Source organism: Capra hircus, chromosome 4, assembly GCF_001704415.2.
Source record: "Capra hircus breed San Clemente chromosome 4, ASM170441v1, whole genome shotgun sequence".
NCBI classification, from domain to species: Eukaryota; Metazoa; Chordata; class Mammalia; order Artiodactyla; family Bovidae; genus Capra; species Capra hircus.
Window position 1 is genome coordinate 43,565,708 of NC_030811.1, and position 10,340 is coordinate 43,576,047.

A 10,340-nucleotide genomic window follows, 5' to 3' on the forward strand; every position below is an offset into this window, starting at 1 on the left:
TTTCCATTCATGACATCAGTAACAAACTGAATGTAAATGTGGCTTACTTAATTCTTTCTGGCCCAATCAGCCTTGGCTTAACCTGCTGACATTCCTTGAAAAGATCACCAACAACAAGCTAAATAGGCTTCAATTATAAAAGTTTACCAGATGAAAAAGATCATGAGGATAGAGCAACTCTTTATCATAAAATCATATCAATATCAATCATATCACATCAATCCACTCGCTGGGGTCTCAATACTTCAGTGTATAACCAAGTCTGACCCACACTGGTATAGAGGACAAGAGCCAGAGAACCCTGTCAGGCCAGTGCAACCCCCTCTGGGACCCAAGGTACAGCTCCTGATGACAGGTCCTAATTCTCTATCAACCACTCTGCAGTCTCAAAAGCAACAAGAATGCGAGACACCTCAGGGGCTCCCTCAAACTTGGCTGATACTCCTTCAGGAAGGGCAGGGCCCTCCTCTTTGTACCTAACACACAAAAAAGAGAAAACAGAGGCTGGGCTGAATTACAAATTTTAAACTGTTTTATTAAATATCACTTTTCATGCAGATGTCAGAGGGGCCTGGGTCCCAATGTATAGTGAAGATCCTTGTTCTGGAAGCAGACAATATGGCATCCAAACCTGGGGTCAGCGAAGGTCAGTCAGATGTGCACATGTCAGCTGGGCCAAGAACCAGAAACTCCTGACTCCTGGAAGGGGAACAAGTGAGGATTTAAGCTTCTTCAGAAAACTGTGGTGCAAAGGCCTAAGTTCAAACTCCGCTGCACCTTCACCAGGTGCATCAATGCGGCCAAGCCACCACCTCAGTTCCCACTTCCTCATCTGTTAAAATAAGCTGGAAACAGCATGGAGGCCTGCTGTAAAAATAAAGTGATGTAAGGATATAGCCAGGGATTATTAAATTAAGTGGATGGTTTTGAACCTCTTGGCAGGGAGACCTACAGCAAATGAACAGAAATGATCTGCTAGGACAGACCTGGCATACTCACGACTGCAGATTCCCTGAATAATCTATCATCCACGGAAGGGATCACCTCTCAACTCTCTTCTAGCTCTCGCATCCTGGATGTCTGCTGCTGAAGCTGGAGCAGGAACACAGTGCAGAGTCCGCTGGGTTGGGGGGCGGAGCCTGTCAGGACCTGATATACCCACAACCAAAGGCAGGTGACAAAGTAGCCTGTCAGTTACATGGATGCGGGTAGGAGTTGCTCATTAACCACAGCAACATCCAGAGCCTCAGTGCTCTCCAACTGGCCCCATTTTCCACAGGTGGCACAAGGGGAGCCAGAAGGCACCCGCACGTGGGCTCTCTGAGCACAGGAAAGCCAACTTTTACATCAGACAGCCCGCACACCTGCTCTCTGCCCTAGAGGCACTATGTCAACGTCCCAAGGCTGTCTGTTACTTGAATATCTTTGAAAATAAAGTCAAGTGGCAGCCAGCATCTGACTCCGAGGATTGCAGAAACATGAGACTCACCGAGAAGTGCCTCTGACAGCAACATCAGGAGATGGGCATGTTCAACGCTTGCACTGAAGAGACGGATCCAAATTTGCTAGAAGCTTTGACCTTCAGGGGAGAAGGTGCGGTGTGATCCTACTGTCCAGGAGCACAGGAGCTGTGCTGCTCCTGCTATGACCATGCTGGCCACTCTTTCCATCCTGGCATTTCTGTGCCTGGACCCAACAGCCCTCACACCAATGACATTTCCCTCCAATCCAAACTTCTTACCCAATTCTGGATTTCATTCCTCCCTCCCTGTCTGGCATTTTGGAAAAGAGCAGACTGTAGGATTGGAGAAGCCTGACTGGCCATTTTCTGGCTAGGAAAGCTGGGCACACAATTCTGGCCATGACTCCTTCATCTGCATTGGACCTAAGGCTATCTTATGGTGGTCCTCATAGATTTAAATAGGGTAACAATTAAGTTGGGCACAAAACAGAGTTCAACCAACATTAGTGCCCTCCCAGCCCATGAGGTCTTCCTTTACAATAAATGCATACTGACCTCACCCTCTGTAAGCTCCATGGGCACCCAGCACTGTTGCAGAACTTAGCCTTTGGGTCTGTCTTGTTTACCAGCTAATAGTAACACCCTGTATGTCAGTCCCTCAGGGCAGGGCCTATCCCCATTCTTTCTTTCTACTCTATATTCCCTGCTACTGGTCTAACTCCACCTTTACCACTCCCTCTGAGCTTCATTTTCTTCTGTGAGAATTTTGTTTAAAAGATGTAAAGTTTTTAAAGAGCCTGGAACACAGCTAACACCTAAAGTCCAAAACAATTTCTGCAAAGATATCAATGTTCTCTAATCTGCATGGTCCAATACAGTAGTTGCTTGCCTAATGTGGCTACTGAGCACCTAAAATATAGCTAGTGTGAAGGAAAAACTGAGTTTTAAATGTAACCATATGTGTCGAGTGGTCACCACATCAAACAGTACAGGTCTGTGCACTGCCCAGAATGCCAGATAGGGGAAGGGAACAAGCAACTGTCTGAAATTTCTATAACCTTGCTCTGGATGGAGCAGGGCAAGGCCTCAAACCGTTTCAAAATTTTCTTGCAAGCACTGTAGGAATGCACAGGGTCACTGCAGACCCAAGCACGCTGGAGGCTTGCAGCCCACATTCCTTCAAGTCCCTAAAGCTCTGGGCAGACAGCAGTACTTTCACTGAGCACCAGCCTGCACCAGAACCTGGAAGAGATCATGAGGTTGAATTAGGCCTACTTGGGTTTCCATGGACACAAATAAGACAGACAGTAGGGAAGGACAGACGAGGGACAACAATCTCTTCTGGCTCAGAGAGTGAGGGAAACGGCCCTGAGGGAGGCAACCTTATCAAGAAGCTGACAGAACAGGGTTAACTTAACTTCATTTCTTACGAGATGAATAGCTCTGTCTTCCATATTCTCATTTTTTTTTTTTTTTTTACTATTCAGAGGATACTTAGGAACTGCAGACCCAAAACGGGGACCCACTTCTGGGAGCGGGGAGTTGGGCCGGGGTAGCGTCACTTACCATTGCATCTTACAGGAGCTCTGCTGCGGAGGAGCCGAGGATCATCCACCTGGAGGGGGCACACGGTCAGCTAGAGGCAGGTCTCGTATCGCCTCCCTAGTTCTCGACCCTTGTGAGACCATACCCAAGACCCTATTCCTCCTGGAGCCGCCCGCCAAGCCCGCACGTATACTCCGAACAGGACTCGGAGAAGATCGGTAGAGTCCCCTGCAAACGCGGGATCGAACCGCCAGGGCCGACCACCCGAAATGCGCACCGGACCGACGGGGCCAAGCGCGGGACAACTTGAGGATAGCGCGCCAGCTCCCACTGGGTCCAGCGCCTGGCACGTCACACCCTAGCAGGGCCTCCAGCCTGCACGATCCTCACCTGTACTCAGCAGGTCGCAGGCACCACCTGGGACTCTCGATGGTAGTGGATGGTAACGACGACCAGGAGCAGCCTCACCACCGTAACCACACAAGCCTGCAGCCGCGCACATTCTCCTTGCGTCATCACGACGCCCGCCGGCAGCGGTACGTGCATCACGTGACCCGCGGTCCCGCGCGGCGCCAGGAGATGACGTCACTAGAGCGCCGGGGCGAGGCGGGGCACGCTTTAGCTGCTCCTTTCAGCTGTCCTGAGAAATGGATGGGAGGCGCGCCGCGTTACTGTTACCTCGGGGCGGGGACTGAGGGACCGGGGAAGCGGGCATAGCAAAGGAACAGGAGTACCGGAGCCGGCGGAGAGAGGGGCGCGGGCAGGCTGGTGCTGGCTGAAGGCCGCGCACAACTCAAGATTATGTTTCAAAGGGCTTGGGAACCCTCTTTCTGAAATATTGTCAAGGGACTGAAACTGATCTCCTTGTGTCTTGGAAGGTTAAGAGCCCACTTGTCGTCTGACTTCAAATTGCATAACCTGCCTAGGGTAACGGGTTATGTGCTTTTAGCTATATAGAAGAGTAGGATTTCTATGTTTGCATTTTTTTTTTCGTGGTGATGCGCATCACATTCTGGTTTAATGCTTATCCGATAATAAAATTGTTTTCTTCTAACTTTGTGGAGAGGTTCTCTGAGTTGAGAAGAAATTTTGTTTTTTTTTGTGTGTATTTTTTGGCTGTACTGCGCAGCTTGTGGGATCCTAGTTCCCACTGAACCCTGGCCCACAGCAGTGAAAGCACATGAGTCCTAACCACTGGACTGCTGGAGAATTCAGCAAGTACTTCTGCCACACAGGCTGAGAAAAACACATTGGAAGTTACTGAGACTAGCAAGGTCATGGCTTGTTGGAGATACAGTAAGTATTAATGGGATTTTAAGACTACATGAGATGGATGAGAACTACATATTCAAGTCTTCAACATCAGGCTAGGAAAGCAAGAACCTGGTTCTGTAAAGAAAAGCAAGCAATACTGGAAACTCATTTTATGTATGTGTGCTTGCTAAGTAGGTTCAGTCATGTCTGGCTTTTTGCGACCCCATGGATTGCAGCCCACGAGGGTCCTCTGTCCATGGGATTCTCCAAGCAAGAGTACTGGAGTGGGTTGCCATGCCCACCTCCAGGGGATCCTCCCAGTGCAGGGTTCAAACCCGTGTCTCTTACAGCTCCTGCATTGGCAGGAGGGGTTGGGGGTGGGAGGTGTATCTTTACTGCTAAAGCCACCTGGGAAGCCCATTTTTATGTCTCAGTTCAGTTCAGTTCAGTCGCTCAGTCGTGTCTGACTCTTTGCGACCCCATGAATCGCAGCACGCCAGGCCTCCCTGTCCATCACCAACTCCCGGAGTTCACTCAGACTCACGTCCATCGAGTCCGTGATGCCATCCAGCCATCTCATCCTCTGTCGTCCTCTTCTCCTGCCCCCAATCCCTCCCAGCATCAGAGTCTTTTCCAATGAGTCAACTCTTCACATGAGGTGGCCAAAGTATTGGAGTTTCAGCTTTAGCATCATTACTTCCAAAGAAATCCCAGGGCTGATCTCCTTCAGAATGGACTGGTTGGATCTCCTTGCAGTCCAAGGGACTCTCAAGAGTCTTCTCCAACACCACAGTTCAAAAGCATCAATTCTTCAGCGCTCAGCCTTCTTCACAGTCCAACTCTCACATCCATACATGACCACAGGAAAAACCATAGCCTTGACTAGACGGACCTTAGTCGGCAAAGTAATGTCTCTGCTTTTGAATATACTATCTAGGTTGGTCATAACTTTTCTTCCAAGGAGTAAGCGTCTTTTAATTTCATGGCTGCAGTCACCATCTACAGTGATCTCGGAGCCCCCCAAAAATAAAGTCTAACACTGTTTCCACTGTTTCCCCATCTATTTCCCATGAAGTGATGGGACCGGATGCCATGATCTTCATTTTCTGAATGTTGAGCTTTAGGCCAACTTTTTCACTCTTCACTTTCATCAAGAGGCTTTTTAGTTCCTCTTCACTTCCTGCCATAAGGGTGGTGTGCTGGGGTCCAGCTCCAGTGGATCCAGGGTAATTTGAAGGTGGGGACGGAGTCCGCGTCCTGGAAAAAACTTATTTAATTACAGATATAGAGGGAGATTAGAAACAGATAGTGTAGTAGGAGAATTAGTGGAGAAAAGAGGCTGAATAACTGATTTACATGGAAAGCAATCACCACCTACGTAGGCCACAGGCGTCTTTCCATTCTCCCAAAGGAGAGGAATCACTGAGGCCTCCCCGGTCCGATCTCAGAAGCCCAGGCAGAATTAGCAGGCTTGGTGAGTACCCACATTTCAGATGGGAATTCAGCCAGGAAAACGGGGAGCGAGAAAGAAATGACACAGGGGAATCAGTCTTTCCAGAAACTGATCCGATTTCTTTATTTTTCAGGTTTGTTTATATATCTTTTTGTTATACATAGGGATGAATACAGAGTCATGCGGGGGTCAGCAGACCTGACCCTTGTCACAATCAGGTGCTTCATATAAAATTATACAAAGGTCTTATGAGTTTCATCATCTTCTGGCCATGAGGTCTGCTGACATTTTATGATCCTTTCTGATACCGGTCAGTTAACCAGAAAACTTATTTTTCCAGGGGTGATTTTTTTCTTAAATCAGCCGCCACCCTCCAAATAAAGTTGCATTCCTATAGGGTGAGGGTGTAGTGGGTTACAATCAAGAAAGGAATTTACTTAACCTAAGGTTTAACATGATTAATCTTAAAGGTTAATACTTATTTCTCCTATATGCTAGTTGTATTCATTATAAGGGCAGGAATATGGAGATTTAGCAGCAAATATTGGCTCAACAAATGTAAACCCTTCACCAATGTTTCCCTTAAGATCTATTTTGTCTTAAGATAGTGATAAAGTTACATTTTTACATAGCATAGTGATTTATAACAAAGTACAGTGATCTATGACAAAAGAGATTAACTCAAAAAGTCTAGTATTGCTAACATCAAAAAACTACTGTATTTCCTTTTCTATATTCCAAATACATTGATTAATATATTCCCAGGTGCCTAAGGATATGGAGGCCTGATGGCAATCATTGACTCATCAATGAAAAAAGCCCTATGCTAATACTCCAAACTCTCTGTGCTGTTTATGGTTGAGAGGTTGTCACACAAGCTAGTCTGTCAGCAGAGAGGTTTGACCTGAGACATCCTTGTAACACCCAGGGCAGGGAATTAGCAGTAATTATTGGCACGACAAATGAAAAAACCCTTCACCAATATAATTGATTCACTAATCAACCCACTATACTATACTAATGATCTTCTAACTTCTCAAAAGTGTCTGTATTTAGAAAGTTTTAAAACATCCCATGCCTCTCACAGTTGGGAGGCTGTAAACAATCACATGCAGCCGGACAAGCCTGATCAGGCAGCCAGAGAAGCTTCAGAGTTCCTAAGTTGAAACACTCTAGTCACGCCCAGGAATTTTTATTAACTTGGAGCTGCAAGTTAACTCCTCTGAGAGAAATGGTTATGGGGGAGAGCTCCCCGTAAAGTACTCTGGTTTTGGGGGTAGATGCTCGGGAACAGAGGGTTTCCTGAGGCTTGATCACGCCTTTGCGTATGCCAAGCTTCCTTGCTCATGACCTTTGTCATGGGCGGAGTTCCTCACTCTGGCCCCCAACAGTGGTGTCATCTGTGTATCTGAGGTTATTGATATTTCTCCCAGCAATCTTGATTCCAGCTTGTGTTTCTTCCAGTCCAGCGTTTCTCATGATGTACTCTGCATATAAGTTAAATAAGCAGGGTGACAATATATAGCCTTGACGTACTCCTTTTCCTATTTGGAACCAGTCTGTTGTTCCATGTCCAGTTCTAACTGTTGCTTCCTGACCTGCATACAGATTTCTCAAGAGGCAGGTCAGGTGGTCTGGTATTCCCATCTCTTTCAGAATTTTCCACAGTTTATTGTAATCCACACAGTCAAAGGCTTTGGCATAATCAATAAAGCAGAAATAGATGTTTTTCCGGAACTCTTTTGCTTTTTCCATGATCCAGCGGATGTTGGCAATTTGATCTCTGGTTCCTCTGCGTTTTCTAAAACCAGCTTGAACATCAGGAAGTTCATGGTTCACGTATTCCTGAAGCCTGGCTTGGAGAATCTTGAGCATTACTTTACTAGCATGTGAGATGAGTGCAATTGTGTGGTAGTTTGAGCATTCTTTGGCATTGCCTGTCTTTGGAATTGGAATGAAAACTGCCCTTTTCCAGTCCTGTGGCCACTGCTGAGTTTTCCAAATTTGCTGGCATATTGAGTGCAGCACTTTCACAGCATCATCTTTCGGGATTTGAAACATGGAATTCCAATTTGAAATTGGAATTCCATCACCTCCACTAGCTTTGTTCGTAGCGATGCTTTCCAAGGCCCACTTGACTTCACATTCCAGGATGTCTGGCTCTAGATTAGCGATCACACCATCATGATTATCTGGGGCGTGAAGATCTTTTTTTGTACAGTTCTTCTGTGTATTCTTGCCACCTCTTCTTAATATCTTCTGCTTCTGTTAGGTCCAGACCATTTCTGTCCTTTATCAAGCCCATCTTTGCATGAAATGTTCCCTTGTTATCTCTAATTTTCTTGAAGAGATCTCTAGTCTTTCTTTTCCTCTATTTCTTTGCATTGGTCGCTGAGGAAGTCTTTTTTATCTGTCCTTGCTATTCTTTGGAACTCTGCATTCAAATAGGTATGTATTTCCTTTTGTCTTTTGCCTCTAGCTTCTTTTCTCAGCTATTTGTAAGGCATCCTCAGACAACCATTTTGCCTTTTTGCATTACTTTTTCTTGGGCATGGTCTTGATCACTGCCTCCTGTACAATGTCACAAACCTCCTTCCATAGTTCTTCAGGCACTTTGTCTATCGGATCTAATCCTTTGAATCTATTTGTCACATCCACTGTAAAATCATAAGGGATTTGATTTAGGTCATACCTGAATGGTCTAGTGGTTTTCTCCACTTTCTTCAATTTAAGTCTGGATTTGGCAATAAAGAGTTCATGATCTGAGCCACAGTCAGCTCCCAGTCTTGAGCAAATGCTCAAAATTCTCCAAGCCAGGCTTCAACAGTATGTGAACCGTGAACTTCCAGATGTTCAAGCTGGATTTAGAAAAGGTAGAGGAACCAGAGATCAAATTGCCAACAAAAAAGTAAGAGAGTTCCAGAAAGATATCTAGTTCTGCTTTCTTGATGACACCAAAGCCTTTGACTGTGTGGATCACAAGAAACTGGAAAATTCTTAAAGTACAGACCACCTTACCTGCCTCGTGAAAAATCTATATGCAGGTCAAGAAGCAACAGTCAGAACTGGACATGGAAAAACAGACTGGTTCCAAATAGGAAAAGGAGCACATCAAGGCTATATATTGTCACCCTGCTTATTTAACTTGTATGCAGAGTACATCATGAGAAAGGCCAGGCTGGATGAAGCACAAGCTAGAATCAAGATTGCCAGAAGGAATATCAATAACCTCAGATTCACAGATGACACCACCCTTATGGCAGAAAGTGAAGAACTAAAGAGCCTCTTGATGAAAGTGAAAGAGGAGAGTGAAAAAGCTGGCTTGAAATTCAACATTCAGAAAACTAAGATCATGGCATCCGGTCCCATCACTTCATGGCAAATAGATGGAGAAACAATGGAAACAGTGAAAGACTAATTTTGGGGGGCTGCAGAATCATTGCAGATGGTGACTGCAGCCATGAAATTTAATGATGCTTGCTACCTGGGAAAAAAGCTATGACCAACCTAGACAGCATACTAAAGAGCAGAGACATCATTTTGCCAACAAAGGTCCATCTAGTAAAAGCTATGGTTTTTCCAGTAGTCATGTATGGATGTGAGAGTTGGACTATAAAGAAAGCTGAGCGCCAAAAAGCTGGTGCTTTTGAAGTGTGGTGTTGGAGAAGACTCTTGAGAGTCCCTTGGACTGCAAGGAGATCAAACCAGTCTATCCTAAAGGAAAACAGTCCCAAATATTAATTGGAAGGACTGATGCTGAAACTGAAACGCCAATATTTTGGCCACCTGATGCGAAGAACTGACTCATTGGTAAAGACTGTGATGCTGGGAAAGACTGAAGGCAGGAGGAGAATGGGATGGCAGAGAATGAGGTGACTGGATGACCAATTGGATGGACTTGAGTTTGAGTAAGCTCTGGGAGTTGGTGATGGGCAGGGAAGCCTGGCATGCTGCAGTCCGTGGGGTCGCTAAGAGTCGGACACGACTGAGCAAGTAAACTGAACTGATGATGTTCAGTTTATAGTATTCAAATCCCATTATTTTGTTAAATGTCATGTGACAGAGTAGGAACAGTCTGCTAACATGGAAATAAGTGTGAAAAATGTGTAAGTGTTAGTTGCTCAGTCAGGTCTGATTCTGTGACCCCATGGACTGTAGCCTGCTTGGCTCCTCTGTTTGCGGAATTCTCTGGGCAAGAATACTGCAGTTTGTAGCCATTCCCTTCTCCAGGGGATATTCCTGACCCAGGTAAAATCCAGGTCTCCTGCACTGCAGGCAGATTCTTTACTGTCTGAGTCACCAGGGAAGCCCCAACATGGAAATTAACCTAGAGAAGTTAAATGGCTTGCTGAAGATCTCACAGAAGGTTGGGGCTTGATACAGGTTGTTTAAGCTCAGAATTTACTGCTCTCTCCATTCTGTCACTCTGCCATGAGACAATCAAAGAGAACCAGGAAAGTAAATGGTTATGAAGGGTCAGAGTATGTATGTGAGGGTGTGTGTGTGTGTGACCAAAAATGGTGGACTTGCCAAGGACTGAAAGAAATTTTTTTTTCTGAAATGATAACCAACAAAAGTCACTAGAAAGGGCAAGATGCTCCAAGTAATAAAAAATGATACCAAAAC

General features: G+C 45.6%; 1 long non-coding RNA gene across 1 annotated transcript; it reads right to left on the minus strand.

The window, feature by feature from the left end:
- Positions 511 to 3,544, minus strand: LOC102182195. The gene is made up of 5 exons (XR_309953.3): positions 3,398 to 3,544; positions 3,029 to 3,077; positions 1,490 to 1,579; positions 987 to 1,149; positions 511 to 699 (listed from the first exon to the last, which is right to left on the minus strand). It is a non-coding gene; the product is annotated as an uncharacterized LOC102182195 (long non-coding RNA).